This window comes from Dasypus novemcinctus, chromosome 5 (genome assembly GCF_030445035.2).
Source record: "Dasypus novemcinctus isolate mDasNov1 chromosome 5, mDasNov1.1.hap2, whole genome shotgun sequence".
Lineage (NCBI taxonomy): Eukaryota > Metazoa > Chordata > Mammalia > Cingulata > Dasypodidae > Dasypus > Dasypus novemcinctus.
The window spans coordinates 144989555-145006369 of record NC_080677.1 but is presented as its reverse complement, the minus strand read 5'-3'; the positions used below and the strand labels follow the sequence as shown (position 1 = coordinate 145006369).

The 16815-nt window shown below is 37.3% G+C and overlaps 1 pseudogene; it reads right to left on the bottom strand.

Annotated features, from left to right (window-relative positions):
• Nucleotides 1-8268: 8268 nt before the first annotated feature.
• LOC111763111 (protein Tob1-like) overlaps nt 8269-16815 on the bottom strand; it is a 99598-nt pseudogene continuing 91051 nt past the window's right edge.

Sequence of the window (16815 nt, the reverse complement as noted above, 5' to 3'; positions counted from 1 at the left end):
TACTGTTAGTTGAAAATGTTGTTTATATATTGTGGATAGTATTGTGTTAGCAGATTTATGATTGACAAACTCATTCTCTGGGTTTTCTTTTCATTTTCTTGTTGGAATAATACAGCACAATTTTCTGTCATATCTAAGAATCTTATTGGAATGGTACAGCACAATTTTCTATACCTTCGGAAAGAATTTTTAATCAGTCTAATTTATCTACACTTCCTTCATTACTTTCTATTTTGGTGTCACAGCTAAGAATCTGTTGCTTAATCCAATATCATACAGATTTACCTCTATGTTTCCTTCTTAGAGTTTTATTAGTTTAGCTCTTACATTTAGGTCTTTGATCAATTTTTGTTTAGTTTTTGTAAATGGTGTGAGGTCAGGTATCAAATTCATTCTTTTATATGTAGATACCCTTTTTCTTTAACTAGTTATTGAAGAGACTGTTCTTTCTCCTTATCGAAATCAATTGGCCTTAGAAACAGATTTCTTTTTGGACTCTCAATTCTCTTACATTGGTCTATATGTCTATCTTTATATCAGTACCACTTTGTTTTCTTACTGTAGATTTATAATAAGTTTTGAAATGTGGTAGTGTGAGCTCTCCAATTTTCTTCTTTTCTAAGATTGTTTTGAGTATTTGGAGTCCTTTTCATTTGCATATGAATTTTGGTCTATTTTGTCTGAAATTATTATAGCAATCACAGCTCTCTCTTGGCTACTATTTGCCTGGAATATATTTTTACATCTTTCACTTTCAATCTATTTTGTCTTTGGATCTAAAGTGAGAAAGTGATTCACTTTAGACAACATTTAGTTGGATTATTTATTTTAAACAATTCCATCAATATCCACCTTTTAATTCACAGTCTTTGTATAATTACTGATAAGGTAGGACTTACTCCTGTAATTTTACTATTTTTCTATTTCCTTTTTGTTTTTGTTCCCAAATTCCTTGATCACTGTCTTCTTTTGTGTTTAATTGATTATTTAGTGTACATTTGATTCCCTTTTCATATCATTTTCTGTATGTTTTAATTATTATTTTAGTGGTTTTCCTTGAGAATAAAATTAACCTCTTAAACTTATAACAATCTATTTTGAATTAAAATCATCTTCGAGGGAAACGAACTTTGGCCCAGTGGTTAGGGCGTCTGTCTACCATATGGGAGGTCTGTGGTTCAAACCCCGGGCCTCCTTGACCCGTGTGGAGCTGGCCATGCGCAGTGCTGATGCGCAAGGAGTGCCGTGCCATGCAAGGGTGTCCCCCGCGTGGGGGGAGCCCCACGCGCAAGGAGTGGGCCCGTGAGGAAAGCCGCCCAGCGTGAAAAGAAAGTGCAGCCTGCCCAGGAATGGCGCCGCCCACACTTCCTGTGCCGCTGACAACAGAAGCGGACAAAGAAACAAAAGCAGACAAAGAAACAAGACGCAACAAATAGACACCAAGAACAGACAACCAGGGGAGGGGGGGAAATTAAATAAATAAATAAATCTTTAAAAAAATAAATAAATAAAATAAAATAAAATCATCTTCGATTCAATAGTATAAAAAATTTGTGTCTATATTACTCCATTTATCCCTTTATATTGGTTTTGTGACAAATTACATTTTTATATTGCATGCCTATTATAAAAGATTTATAATTATTAACCTAAGCCCTTGTATGTTGAAAAATGTTGTAAACAAAAAGAGAAGCTCCAAACCAAAAAAATGCAACAGTACTGGATATTTTAATTTCCTAGGCTGCTTAAGCAAATGCCATGGAATGGGTTGGGTTAAACAATGGGAATTGATTTGCTCACAGTTTTGAGGCCACAGAAATGCCCAAATCAAGGCATCATCAAGGCAATGCTTTCTCCCCAAACACTGTGGCATTCTGGGACTAGCTACTGGTGATCCTTCGTTCCTCAGTCACATGGCAAGCACATGACCATGTCTCTAGGTTTTTTCCTTCTTTTCTGGGTTCTGTTTTAGCTTCTTGTGTCCTGTGGCCTTTTCTGGGTCTCGATTTCATTCCACTTAAAAACGACTTCAGTAATAGGGTTCAGACTCATTTTGATTGAGGAGGATCGTACTCTAACTGAAGTAACCTCATGAAAAGGTCCTACTTAAAATTGGATTACATCCACAGGAATGGATTATTTTTATTTACTTATTTATTTAATTTTATTATTTTTAAAGATTCTTAGATTAAACAAATGTCACAAAAAATATAGGGATTTCCATATGCCCACCTCCCCACACCTCCCACATTTTCCCACATTAACAACATCCTTCATTAGTGAGGGACATTCATTGCATTTGATGAACACATTTTGGAGCATTGCTACTAAGCATGGATTAAAGTTTACATTGTAGTTCCCACTCTCTTCCACTCCATTCTGTAGGTTATGGCAAGATATATAATGACCTGCATCTGTCATTGCAGTGTCCTTTAGGACAATTCCCAAGTTATGAAAATGCCCCAATATTACACCTGTTTTTGCCTCTCCACATTGATGATATAATTTCTTCCTTTGCTAGAATTCACAGTAAGTCTATAGTAGAATCCCAGTAAGTCTACTTCAGTCCATAGTTCATTCCCCAGTCCTGAGGATTCTGGGATGGTGATGTTCACTCCACCTCAAATTGAGAGGGGGCTACCATCCCATGGGGCCGATGGATGGGACTCTCTTGCTTGCAGTTGTAGACTCTTTTAGCTCCTTGATATGGTAGTTGTCCATCATCACCTCCTTGTTAGTTGTCCTGGGTGAGACCAATGAGAGAAGGTGTTGCAACTCACTGAGATTCAGGACCCACCTGAAACAGACAGCTCCAAGATTTAAGTCTTTTGGACATACACCTACCAACTCTAGTACTATTAGGTTGGTACAAATGTAATTGCAGCTTTGCACTGTTGAAATTTGCTGTTACACATCACTATGTTACACATCATTAATGTGCATTTATTTATTTTTGCTAATGACTTACTACTTGCAGTTTATTTTGTATTTATTTTAGACTGTAGAAATGATGTTAGAAAAAAGCAAATTTGAATAATTTTCTTATTTGAGTACAAAGTAGGTCTTAAAGCAGCAAAGACAACTTGCAACATCAACAACACACTTGGCAAGGTATGTACAGTGCAGTGGGGGTTCAAGAAGTTTTGCAAAGGAGGCAAGAGCCTTGAAGATGAGGAACATAGTGGCCAGCATTCAGAAGTTGACAACGACCAATTGAGAGCACTCATCAACTCTTACAACTACATGAGAAATTGCCAAATAACTCAACGTCAACCATTCTTCGGTCATTTGACATTCGAAGCAAACTGGAAAGGTGTAAAAGCTCAGTAAGTGGTGCCTCATGAGCTGACTGAAAATCAAAAAAAATCATCATTTTGAAGTATTGTCCTCTCTTTTCTGTGCAACAATAGTGAATCATTTCTCAATTGGATTGTGATGTGCAATAAAAAGTGGATTTTATACGGCAACCAATGGTGACTAGTTCAGTGGTTGAACTGAGAAGAAGCTCCAAAGCACTTCCCAAAGCTGAATTTGCACCAAAAAAAGGTCATGGTCACTGTTTGGTGGCTTGCTGCTGGTCTGATCCACTACAGCTTTCTGAATAATGGCAAAACTATTACATCCAAGAAGTATGCTCAGCAGATCAATGAGATGCACCAAAAACTGCAATGCCTGCAGCCGGCATTGGTCAATAGAAAGGGCCCAGTTCTTCTCCACTGCAAGCCCAACTACACGTCACATAACCAATGTTTCAAAAGTTGAATTAATTGGGTTATGACGCTTTGCCTCATCTGCCATATTCACTAGACCTCTCGCCAACCAACTACCTTCTTCAAGCATCTCCACAACTTTTTGCAGGGAAAGCGGCTCCACAACCAGCAGGATGCAAAAAATGCTTTCCAAGAGTTCATTGAATCCTGAAACCTTGGCAAGGCACCAAACTCCTGAGCTATCTGACCTGAATATATTGTCTGGATGTCTCCAGAACCCTCAGGAGCCCTGCTCTTTGGGGGTACTGTCTACTTTGGCAATCAATGAGATCCTGCTGAGAAATGCATAAGCATAACCTCTGGAATGACCTGTCAACTCACTTTGAAGACTCTTAGCCATATAAACTCATTTGCTTTATTTTTCCCTCATTTGGTCAAGGTCTCTTTCCAGTTGCATTGTTAGTTGGTGCTTGGTAGTAATCTCAAAGCACCAACTAGTAATCAGTTGGTGTTTAGTAATTAAGCAAGTAATTCCAAGGTCTTGCTTTTCTCTGGGTTCAAGTTTCCTTTATTCCTGGGGATGGCTTCTCTTTCCTCTGTGAGCTTACTTCCTGGGGCTCCAACTTAAGTCTTCAGCATCAAACTGCAACATCAAAACTCCAGCATCAAAAACCCTGGAAAGGAGGAATCCAGAGGCCTGAACCCTCACAGCCATCAGCAGCCATTTTGCTCCAACAAATGAAAATAGACTTTGCTCAGGGAACCAACTTATGCTTTATGGCCTGGTATCTGTAGGCTCCTACCCAAATAAATGCCCTTTATAAAAATCATTCAGTTTCTGGTATTTTGCATCAGCACCCCTTTGGCTGACTAATATAGCATTTGGTACTGAGGAGTGGGGAAATGCTTTTGCAATTACTGAAATGCTAGAATGGTTCTATAAATGGGTAAGAGGTATTTTTTTGGAGGAATTGTGAGATACTTGATGGAAAAGGCCTAGATCACTTTGAAGAGACTATTGATAACAATATGGATGCTAAAGAGACTTTGTATGATGCCTTAAAAGTAAATGATGAAACTATTATTGGAAACTGGAAGAAAGGCGATCCATGTTTTAAAGTTACAGAGAACTTACCAAGATTAAATCCTGGTATTTTATGGGAGGTAGAATTTGAAAATGGTGAGCCTGAGCATTTAGCAGAAGAAATTTCCAAAGTAAATCTGGAGAATGCAGCTTGGTTTCTGCTTGCAGCTTATAGCAAAATGCTAGACGAGAGAGAATTTCTCAGCTCCTCTTTGGACAGCCAGCATCTCCCAGAACTCGTCAAGAACATTCATTGGACTTTCATTGCCTACCTGTGGAACCTGGACTTGTGCCTTCCCACGGCTGTGTGAGAGACTCTTATATAATCGCATACTGTTAATAGATATCCCTTGTTGGTTCTGTTTCCCTAAAGAACCCTGACTAATACACCCTCCTATAAAGTTTGTTTTCGTTGCTTTCTGTGTGTTTTAACAGTTTTAGTGACTTTCCTAAACTGTTAGTTTAGCCTGTATTCATCATGTGTGATCTTTGAAGACTTTGATCCTTTACTATGTTGTCAGAAAAGTGTTTTGATAGAGATTTTCTTCAATGCCTGGGTCAAATAATCAAAACAAATCTTTCCCAGTCTTTGCCGATTGACTTTTCATTGGCCCCTGCTTCAACACTTAGCCAGGTCATTTACGATTCTGTCTTAGCCTTTACTTCCTGCTTGCACTGAGCCTACAGAGAAGCCAGAGGTTAAAGTTTATGGTGTTCTCTGATCTTTTCTAATTCTGCGTTCTGTCTTGGGCATATGTGTGGCTTCCTAAATTTATGGAGATGCACATGTGTTTACCAATGCCCTAATTCCCCAAAGAAACTCCTCTCTCCAACTTTTGCCCCAGACTTTCAGTCTGCATTTTCCTGGCCTCAACCCAAATCTTTTGCACCGAGTGGCAGTGGGTTGTTCATTTGCTTTCCTAAGTTTTTGATGACTATCCTTTTTTAAACTTCTTTTTCACTCTAAGAAAGTTCTAAGTTAGTTAAAATAAAAGCAAATGTCTTGTGTCAGACCTTCTGGTAACTCACAGACAGGTCAAAACAAACAAATACAATTTTTTGGCAATAAGGTCTGCTTTCTTCCCTCTAGAACCAGGAACCAAGATTCCACACTGGGAATATGTCTTGCCATTTCAAGAATGCTGCCATGCTGGCAAGGGCTGTGGGACAAAGGCAAATAAAACTGCCATGAAGTTTTGCTGTCATTGAAATTGCCTTTCTCTTGATTCAGTGTTTGCTTGGTTGCTGTAAGCCAGTGGCTGTGGGAAAATTCAGCTCCATTCTTGGTCCTGCTGACACATTTCCTGTTAAAGTGGGGCACCCATTCACACCCCGTTACCTAAAAATGCAAAATCAATTCCCTCCTGTTCTCTGCTGCCATCAAAGAGGGGAGCAGCAAAGGGCTGATTTACATTGCTTTGTTGTTGCCAGGAGTATGGGGAAGCTCAGTTATTCTATGGACTCTACTGACACCAGAGGAGGAGTGGGGAGTAGTGAATGCCCTTAGCCAAACCTCCCACCAAATTTTTCCAACTTGGTGATGCTGGAAAGTGTGAAGGCTCAAGTCTGCCCTGAGTCCTGCTGACGCTAGAGGAGGGGAGAGTAAAGTGTCCTTTAGCCTACTTTACACTCCTTCGTTCTTTCTGCCTTGCTGATGCTTTAGTGAGTCTGCAGATATGAAGGGGTGGGGAGGAGTCGGGGTGGGGACTTCCCACTAGCTCTACTTCTGTCTCATTTATGCCTGATTTTGTAGAGATTCAGTTCTACAGTGAGTCTAGCTGATATACATAGGGGTAGGACTATAGAACCTGAGTGACAACTAGCCCATTTACAGTCTTGTTGTTGCCAAGCGGAGATGGAGACTTAGCTCTCAATGGGCCCATTGATAAGGTAGGGTTATTGGGGGGTGGCGCTCAGGGTTGACTAGTCCTATCACCTGTCTCAGTCCCATTTTTGCCTGGTTGCATGTGGAGGCTCAGCTTGCTAATAGACCCTACTAACACTACTCTACACGGGGGATCAGATCACCACTTGCTTTTGTCATTTGGGGGATAGAAGATCAGCTTCTTACTCAGCCTCACCAGCAGTACCCCAGGATGAAAATCAGAGCACTGACTGGAGTCACTGGGCCAGGTATAGAATATCACTCTCTTGCTTATCCCACAGATACAGCCCAGTGGGGTTATTTGAGTTCGTTCTGCTTTGGCCAGGTAGGGGGTGGAAAACCCACTTCCTCCTCAGCACTACCAAGACTTCCATTAGGTGGGGGGAGAGGGGATGAAAGAACAACTCCCCATTTCATCCCACTGAAACTGATGGGCATGGGGGATATACATTTCTTTTCTGTCCGTGTTTGCATAAAGTACAGTGAGTATTGCCAAAAAAGGTTTTCAGTTGTGAGGCCACTCTTTTTCTGGTCTTCTGTTGGTGCTTTTCTATTTTGTGTCTATTGGGGTTTCCAGCTTCTGCAACACTTTGCTGAAGGTAAACTATAAGCAATAAGGAAACCCAGGGAACTTAGAGCAATGAGTTCAGCAAGTCCTGAGGTCTCTAGAGTGTCACCTTCTTCTTTCCATTTTTCTGGGTATTCCTTGCTTTTTGCTGGTGGTGGTTATGTTATGTCCAAGGCTATGTAGTTATAAAGGGAGAAGCTGGGAGGATTGAGACCGCTCCATATTGATTGACCCAGAAGTGTCCCCAAGTCTCCTTTTTAATAGAGAGGAAAACCACTCCCAGGAGACCACCTATAAACTGCTTGTCATTGGTCTTTTAAACATTTTTAAGTAGTTTTAATACAAATTTAATATAAATTATTTCAATCCCTCTTAAAATGTGAGAAACTGACTCAAAATTCTTGTATATCTTTTTAAATTATTGTACAATATAGATATAGAATTAATTTTTATAATTACATTATTCTTCCATGAGATATAGCAAAAATCTTTAAACCATTAACAGAAAATACACATATTTTTAAAAAAGGAAATATTCATACTTTTTAATTCCACCACTAAGGGAATATCTTGTACATAATTTTAAATTAGCTAATATTTTTAAGATAGATATAGTAAAAAAAAAAAATGAAGCTGCTGCTGTCACAGATCTCTGTAGTAAAAGGATATAAATGCAGTACCATGTCATAGAAATAACAAACATATACCCTTTGATATTTTACAAACTTTGTACTAAATTAATTTATATAATTAGAAAAGACCAATAAACTCATTTATTTGTGCCATTTTTTTTTCAAAGATCAGCCTAAATACTGTGAGATAACATATCTGAAAGTATACTCTAAAATATATAGTCAGTGTAAAATAACTTTGTGCTTTGTTGGCAAATGAAAGCGATGTATGTTTTATTTTTGTAGCCAAGTTTGAATGTATCCTTACTGTGTCCTAAAAAAAAGAAATCTCAAGCAGGTGAAAAAAATCCCCGGTGGACTTACGCATTTTAACTTGTATGATTCTTTTCTTAGTTAGCTGTCACAAGCTGGAATTGCTGGTTAGAAGACTGCATGTTAATTAAACTAAAATTCAAGCCATCTATATTAGACATCTCGTAGAGACCTCCACAGGCTGCAAACGCATCCAAGGCATTGCTCTCCTGGAGAGTACTGTGGCTGACGTTAAGGAGCTGTCACCTGAGAGCATTCCACTGGTGCTACTGCCTTGATGCTGCACACTAAGAAAAATAAATTCCTTGGCTTTAGGAGACAGAGCAAAGGTTTTCTGCTGTTGCTGCTGCTGCGGTGATGGTAGTGACAGTGGTCGTGGTAGCTGGGATAGCTGCTGCTAAGCCATGGTCCCAGATGGCCACCAGGCCCAGTCCGTGCAGAGAATGCATTGAGGAAGAAATGGCTTTCTTCTTCCAGATGCCATTCACATTCAGGCTGAGGCTGATAGAAATGCATGCTTCCTTATTGCTATGGCCACTCTTCATTACTTTGGTAGAGCTGAATTTGGTGGCAGCAAAAGTGCAGTGGTAGAAGTGAAAATCTGAGTGGACCACAGCAGGAAGGTGGTTCTACATTAGCAGTGACTAAAGGGAGGTAATGGCAGGCTAGTCGCTGATGACGCTGGGTCACTTACAGGCAAAAAACCTGGGCCTCTACTTTGGAGTTTGTGTTCCTATGTGTGTGATGGAGTTGGACTCAGATGTGATCTTTGTTCACAAGCCTCTCCTGTCACTTTTACCAGACCTGTGGTTGGCGCTGGGGTTTAGTGTATACTCAGGGGACCTGAATCTCTGGACTGTCCATGTGATAGCCAGGCCCTGAGCCTCAACAGACTTGCAACTCCTATCCTCTGGTTTATTCGACTTACCCCAGCCAGCTAACAGGGAGGTGAAGAAGGTCAACCACCACAACAGGGAGCCAAGAGTGCCTACAACTACAAACAGGAAAACTGCATCCATCATCCAAGTGGAATCTAAGCACCCTCTTGATACAGAGGTGGAGTGGACATAGCCATCCCAGGGTCCACAGAATGGAGGAGTGGAGTATGGATTGGAATGGACTTGCTGATGCTCTGTTCTGGAATTGTTGTAATAGTGATGGAAGTAAAGGTGGTGTTGAGGTGGAGAAAGTGACCATGATGACTGCTGGGGGTGGGGAATGGGAAGAAGAGATGTGATGTGAGGACTTTAAGTTGTCCTGGGTGGTGCTGCAGGGACAGTTACTGGACATTGTGTATCCTCCCATGGCCCACTGGGTGGACTGGGGGAGAGTGTAAACTTAAATGTGGACCATTGACCATGTGGTGCAGCAGTGCTCAGAGATGTGTTCACCAAGTGCAGTGAGTGTCCCATGAGGTTGGAGGAAGTTGTTGTTGTGGGAGGGTGGGGTGAGGGGGGTGGAGGGGACCTCATTTTTTTAAATGTAACATTAAAAAATAAAGACAAAAAAAATAAAGGAAAATAAATAAATAAAAAATAAAATAAATAAAAACCTGGGCCTCTGGGTTAAAGCTGTTTTGTGATCTCCGGACTCAACTAACATCCATTTCCATTGGTTCATAATATAGCTTTAGAAGTGATATGAAGAGTCATCAGGCCCTGTCAGGTAGGAAGAGGGCCCTGGAAATGCTTAAGGCACTTAATGGTAAAGTGATTTGGATGGGTGTGGCAGGGGCCAGTCTGCACCTTGTGGAATGGTGAGGCAGTCAGAAGTTTCAAGAACTTTGGAAACTACTGTGGCAGCTGGAGCTGTCCATTTAGAAAGAAATCAAGAGCCAGGTGGGAAGAAATCAATCTGGGGAGATATACAAATTAAGTCCAAAGCAATAATGTTGCCCTAACTAATATTTGGTGCTATTACTTTATTAATAGGCAGGATCACCAGGGGGACACAATACAAAGTCCAATGGTAGATTCACAAATATTAATATATAATATATGATTACAAGTATTTTAAAACATTGTGAAGTGATCAGTAATTCATTCAATGTTGTTGGGTATCCAACTGGAAAAGTAATACATTTGAATAACTACTTTATATCTTGAATCAAAATAATTTTGAGTTAAATAATATATTTTAATGTAGTTAAACAGCATCATAAAAGAAATAACAGAAGATGTGATGCAATCCTAAAGTAGGGAATGGCTTCCAAGCATGCTTTGTAATTAGGCATAACAGTAAAGCTAGATAACTCAAAGCCACACGCATAAAAATCCTCGTAATTGGAAAACCAAACTGTACAAATCCAAGGTCAATTTCAAATTAGAAAACTATATAAATTTATTACATCACAGTAATAATTTCCTTAGTATGTATTAGTCATACAAATTAGATAATATACCCAAATTGCCTATCATATATGGGTGTTAAACATGTATAACAGAAAAAGAAATTCATTGCTTCTCAAACTTATGAAAAGATGCTCAAAGTCTCTTTTAATAATAGAATTAAAAATAAAGAAGTCAATTGAGAAACAATTTTTCACTTATTTGAGTGGTAATAGAAAAATGAGATAGATTGAGAGATGATAGGTAGATATTTGATCAAAGCATAGTAAACAGACATTTATTTTTCATTAAGGATGAATCAGTAGAACTCAACAGAAACCACACATATTTGGCAATACCTAAAACAAAGACCAAAAATTCACACATATGCAAATAATTCTAATCCAGCAGTTTTTCTTCTTAGTATTTATTCTATAAGTAATCACCCACCAATGGGAGATGAAGCATGTATAAATGTATTGCAACAAGGTTTTCTGTCCTAACAAAAATTTGAAACAAATACATACTCATTGATAGAAGACTGAGTAAATAAATCATGGTACATAAATAGAATATAGAGTATCTGGGAAAGAGAGGGGCATTTAAGAGAAAGCAGCAGCTGTACATGAACTTAAATAGAATGACAAACAGGATGTATTAAGCAGAAATAAATGGATGTGTATATATGTGTGTATTTGTGCTTGTAAATGAAAATAAATGTGAAACTAGTAAAATGTATAACTTCTAAAGAGGAGCATTCAATAGATACGGACTACTAGCTTTTCACTTTTTTCTTCTTTGTATCTTTGCACATATTGTTGTGGTAATAATAATAATATACAATTAAGTAGAGCACAAACACCCAAATGACAATAAAACACTGTGCAGAGAAGCTGTCATCTATGAGCCATCACATCATGAAGGGCCAGCTTTTTATAATGGGGCACCACCCTCAATGGTCAGCTTGCTCACTGTGAAGTCTGACACATGAAATAAATGCTTTTCATAAAAGACCCCTTTATTTTATTCACAATATAAATTAGATGTCATAGGGATACTGTCTTCAGTTTTTTTCAGTCTTCTAAAAGAAAAACAATAGCCCAATCAGAGTAGTCATCATCATTATGTCATTTGTCTATCAAAAGGCTGGGAGGGTTTTTAGTTCTTGCTTGATTTGTTTGCTGCTTCATGCATATATGCTGTAATTGCATTCAAATTGACACCTTCAGAATAAACACTTTCTTTTTTATTCATCATTTCTCTGCCTTTAGTAGCTTCTTTAAGTGTGTGCACCCCCAAAATAAAGTTCTGTGATTTTAAAAATGAATTCATTATCCACAAATTGTTGCCTAGGGAAAGAAACCTTTTAGAGGAAATTGCAGATCCACAGATTTGAGTGAACTGCTGCTCTTCATTTTCCAATTAGTTCTTGTCTGAGTGTGTGCATGTGTGTTCTTTGATTCTTTCACTTTCTCTCTTCTCTTTTTGTTTGCATCCAATACAACCATTAATTGTAAATTTTTTCTCCAATTCACAGTAGCTGTTGAGGTGTTTCTATGAGGTATTATGATTGTGGGTGAGAATCTGTGAAACCTCCTATTGAAGACAGACCATTTTTTGGGTATTATACTTAAATCATAAATTGTTAAGGAAGAGATCTGAGTGTGAACAGCCTTAACTTGCCTTCTAAGGTATATGAAAAATAAGTTCTGAATGAAACTTGATAAGCCCTGAAAGTCAAGTGGAAGAGGAGACACTGATGGCTTGCTTGATATTCATCACTAGAACCTGGTGGGACTTGAAGAAAGGGGGACTCTGAAGTCACCTTATATATATATATATATATATTTATTATTTATATTTAAATATATTTATATTTATCTCTAGGACAGAAAATACTTCCTCTGTCCCATAAAGTTATTTTCTGATATTCAAGAGATGCTGAGTTGTCTCAAATGATTGAATCATCTCCAAATGTTGATATTCATAATAGAAATAGGGGCATGGGATTTTCCACCCTATCAGTCATACACTAAAGATGCCAATATTAGAAGGAGTTGTCAGTCATGATCCATCAAACTGTCATCAAATTCAGAATTTCATGTGGTCAAGCTCAAGGAAAACCACACATGTAATGGTGACCTCAAATTTCCTATTAAGTTTTAAATTGAGCGATAACATTAAGAATCAAAAGGTAATGAATGAAAAACATTCAAAAAGGTTACATAAGAGTCAAGTCATCCTCAATTGCTGAGGAAAAGATAATTTTCTAAGGAAAACTCTGATGACATGCAATACTGCCATCTTCAGATCTTTCGAATAAAGTAAGCACGGTTGCATTGGTGCACAGCTGGTGGAGAATGATGTAGAACTACTGTCTTCCTCTCCCATCCCAGGATCTTGTGAAAAATCAAGAACTCCGGTTATACCTGAATTTCAGTAAAAACAGGAGTCAAGTGGAGAATTCTAGTATTCTAGATCTAAAAGAAATTTCAGAGATTATCTATTTTAATTGCTTTATTTAACAGATTAAGAAATGAGAATGGTCTAGAATATGTCAGTAATTTGCTGCATGCTATACAATTAGCTGTCTGCTCAATAGAAATGTCAATACATTTGACTAAATTTAAAACAAATTAGAGCTGTATGATGGAGAAGGTCTGTAAGTTCAATTAAGCAGAAATAAACTGCAAACATATTTTATGAGTATACTTGAGATAAAAGCTTTGTATCCTTGATTCATAATTTGTTGTTGCAAAAAGGAAGATCATGTCACTATCAAAAATTGTTAATGTATATAAATGGTAAATTAAAGAAGAAATAAGCATATAAAAGTTTAACCTCTCTCATAATGAAGGAAATGAAGTATAGGTTATTATATTACATATTTACAAAGAATTATAGTTTTTAATATTTTATATTGGCAATGAGTTTTCGTATGACAAAAGTGACAATTTTGGAAAAACTTATCAATATAATTATAAATTGGCAAAACTTTTCTGTATGGGCATTTAGAATATGAATCAAAAATGTTAATGTCTTTCAAACTTATAATTTCCTTTCAAGAAAGTTCTCCAAAGGAAATAATCATGTATAGCATCATTTTTAAAATTAGAAAAATACATTTTTTAAAGAAAAATTCATTATTTAATATTTTAATTAATTTAATTAATTTTTATATTCCCAATACTCGAATATTATATAGCTGTAAGAAAACACAATTTAGAAATAAGTCCAACATAAGATGCTGTTTACAAAATAGTATGAATGGGGAAATGCTATAAAACATTGTGTATAATATAGACTGTATTTATACTCACATATATTTCATGTGATTTAAAATATTTTAATAGCATAATATAAGTATAGAATTGATTGATTTTAAACTTTAGTATATAATCATTAAAAGTGGTTATTGATGTTATTAATCTGCATTGTCTAACTTTTTTCTTGGGACCTTTGATTCATCTACTATAGTTTCTGGCCTTTCTTTTTGACTTTGGCCTCATTCAATCTAAGATTACATGGCTAATTCTGGCCCTTTCCTCAGTTGCACGTGTATCCAGAGTACGAATTCTTCTCTTTCCCCTTTGTATAAAGTCAGGAGAGCTTTCAACACCATTTCAATTAACCAATACTCGACAGACCATACATATTTTCCTTGGCTTTGTTTCTCTTATTTCTTTTTTGGTAGAATTTCACAATCCTTACTATGTTTTGCCAAAATAGTTGTGTATTTCAGCCTCCCTCTCTAGAAATGTTTCTTTGTATACTTTTTGAGGTGTATGCTGTAATAGAGCCAGGAAATACATAAAATATTCTGGAAGGCTTTTGGGTGACTTCCAATTTTTAACTGAAATACAATTCTTTTTATCCTGTTTTTCATCCTGTGGACTCTGCCCTTGCTGATTTTGAGCTCCAGTCCTTTATCTCATTAATCATCTCAATCTCTAATACTTAATTTTTATAAAATCTTTTCTTATTTTATTTTTCTGCCTTATTGAAATCAAATTTTACTTCTTGTTCAGATTCTTTTGATGCAACACTTAATCATTCTTCAGTTATTTTTAATTTAATTTTTCATGTATACTTCTTTTCTCAGAAAGTCTGTAGGCTTTGTATTCTTTCTCAACTACTCTCTCTTCATTGTAAAGACTTCTGCTAAGCTTTATAACATTCCCTAGTAAGCTAGCCCCAGATATTTAACTAAAAGAGATGCATTTCTCCAAATTTAATCTTTAAAAATTTTCAAATAGTAGATACTACTTTTCATAAAAAATAGATTTTTCATGTTTCACATTTATTTCAAAAATGTATGTAGCTGTATCTTTAAATGAAAACAGTAGAACCAGAGAAACTGAAAGGAACAATCCTAAAGAGAACCACAGTTTCAGATCAGAAAATTGAAAGAACAACTGCAGACAAGTTAGTTGTGGATCCTGGCCATTAGTTCCCATCATTTTCTAAGTTCTCAATCCATCCAAATGTTTCTTATGTATTTATATAGATGGGCTTCTTTGGAAATGTATTGTAGGTTTGAATGAAGGCTTTATAATATCGGATTTGATATTCTCACACATCTATTACAAGGACATTGGACAGGATGAGTATTTGAATTTCCTCTACTTTCCTGTCTTTGTCACTTAATCATTATAAGTGTTAAATGAGATGGCACCTACGAAAGCACTTTGTGTATGGAAATTTTGCAATAGAAACATTGGTTCAATCATAAGCAAATCAGTATTGATAAGATTAAGAAACTTCACAGATAATAGGCCCAGCTAAGGATTGGGCACCATATGGATTTTCACAATACTAAAGTGAAACTTGTATGAAGACAAAAATCAGATAGTCAATGCTTTGCTACTATTTTGGAGAACTAGTGAACCTACCACTTAGTCACAGGTGTTGCTCTGTGAATAGCATACCTGTCCTAGAGCTTTGTTTCTGTTCCAGCAATACAACTGCTGTGATTGCTACGACTCTGTTATTCCGCCATAACTTGATCAATGGGACTGCAGCTAGGTAACTGATTGTACATCAGACAGCATAGGTATCTGTGATTAATCTCCTCCTGTTAGGCTTAAAAGATGGAAAACCCCGGGAGGATTCCCGTTTGCTCTCCTTCTTTGCAGAGATCAGAGACAAATAGTTCCTTTCTGTATTAGTCTTGTCTTGTGTAAAAAGGATTTGTACAAAAAAGCCCCTTGTGTAAACAGTATAAAAAATTGTTCTAAAGGATTAAAGCTCCTGTAATGATGTGACCCCAGGAGTAGAGGCTGCATTGATGAAGCCAGGCTTAGGTTTCTCATAATGACACTCTGTATCTGAAATGAAAAATCAGGCAATCAATCAACCAATCAGTCAAAAATGGAGGCAATGATAAAATCAGGCTTTGCGTCAATAAATTGATATAAATATAAAATAATGACATGCTTAATATATTAGGAAATATAAAATGCATCAACTGAAATTAGACATAAAATATATAGTGTTTTTAAGTGCTCTGAGGGCATGATAAGCTACATAAAAGGAACTTTTAAGCATAGAGAAAGCCAAAGAAAAGAGAAATCAAGTTATAGTTACAATAAAGTAATAACATTGAAATATGAAAAACCCTTTCCAACTGATCTTTTTAGGGCTTGTGGTAACAGGATTTTTAAAAAGTTATTCAATGTCAGTTTTCCCACAAACGGAAAATTTGGTCTGTCAGAACAATCTCTTTGGATTGGTGAATCATTAACAAGTTAATCCAGCACAGCTCTGTTTTTATTTCCAGGCCAAGGTTAGTAAAGACTATTGTCTGCATCTGAAGCTGACATCATTGCTTTCAAATGCACTGACAATGTTCTGAAGATTAAAAATGAATTGCTGGGAAGATGATCATGGTCAGATGGTGGAGTAGGAAATCCAGGAAACATTCCCTTCACCAAAACAACTACTGAACTGGCAGGAACTGTCTGAGTCAAGTCTTTTGAAAACCCATAGTCTTGGACAACACTGTGCCACATTCAAGCAAGAGCCTGGTAAATTGTAGTAAATATCTTGAATTGCACTCTCTGAGCTACCATCTCCCATCCCAGAGCCTCATGGTAGGCAGTTCTGGTGTCCTCAGCCCTGGGCCTTGGGGAGCTTGCTGGTGTCAGGGTGGAACATAGAGACTTAATTCCCCAAGATTCAGGGATGCGCGGCCCAAACACTGAGCACTGCTTGTGATCAGTTCCTTCAGATCTGTGAGGGCCCAGTGTTGAGTGAGACCATTGTTCCAACCCTCCCCACCCCTCACCTTAAGGACAC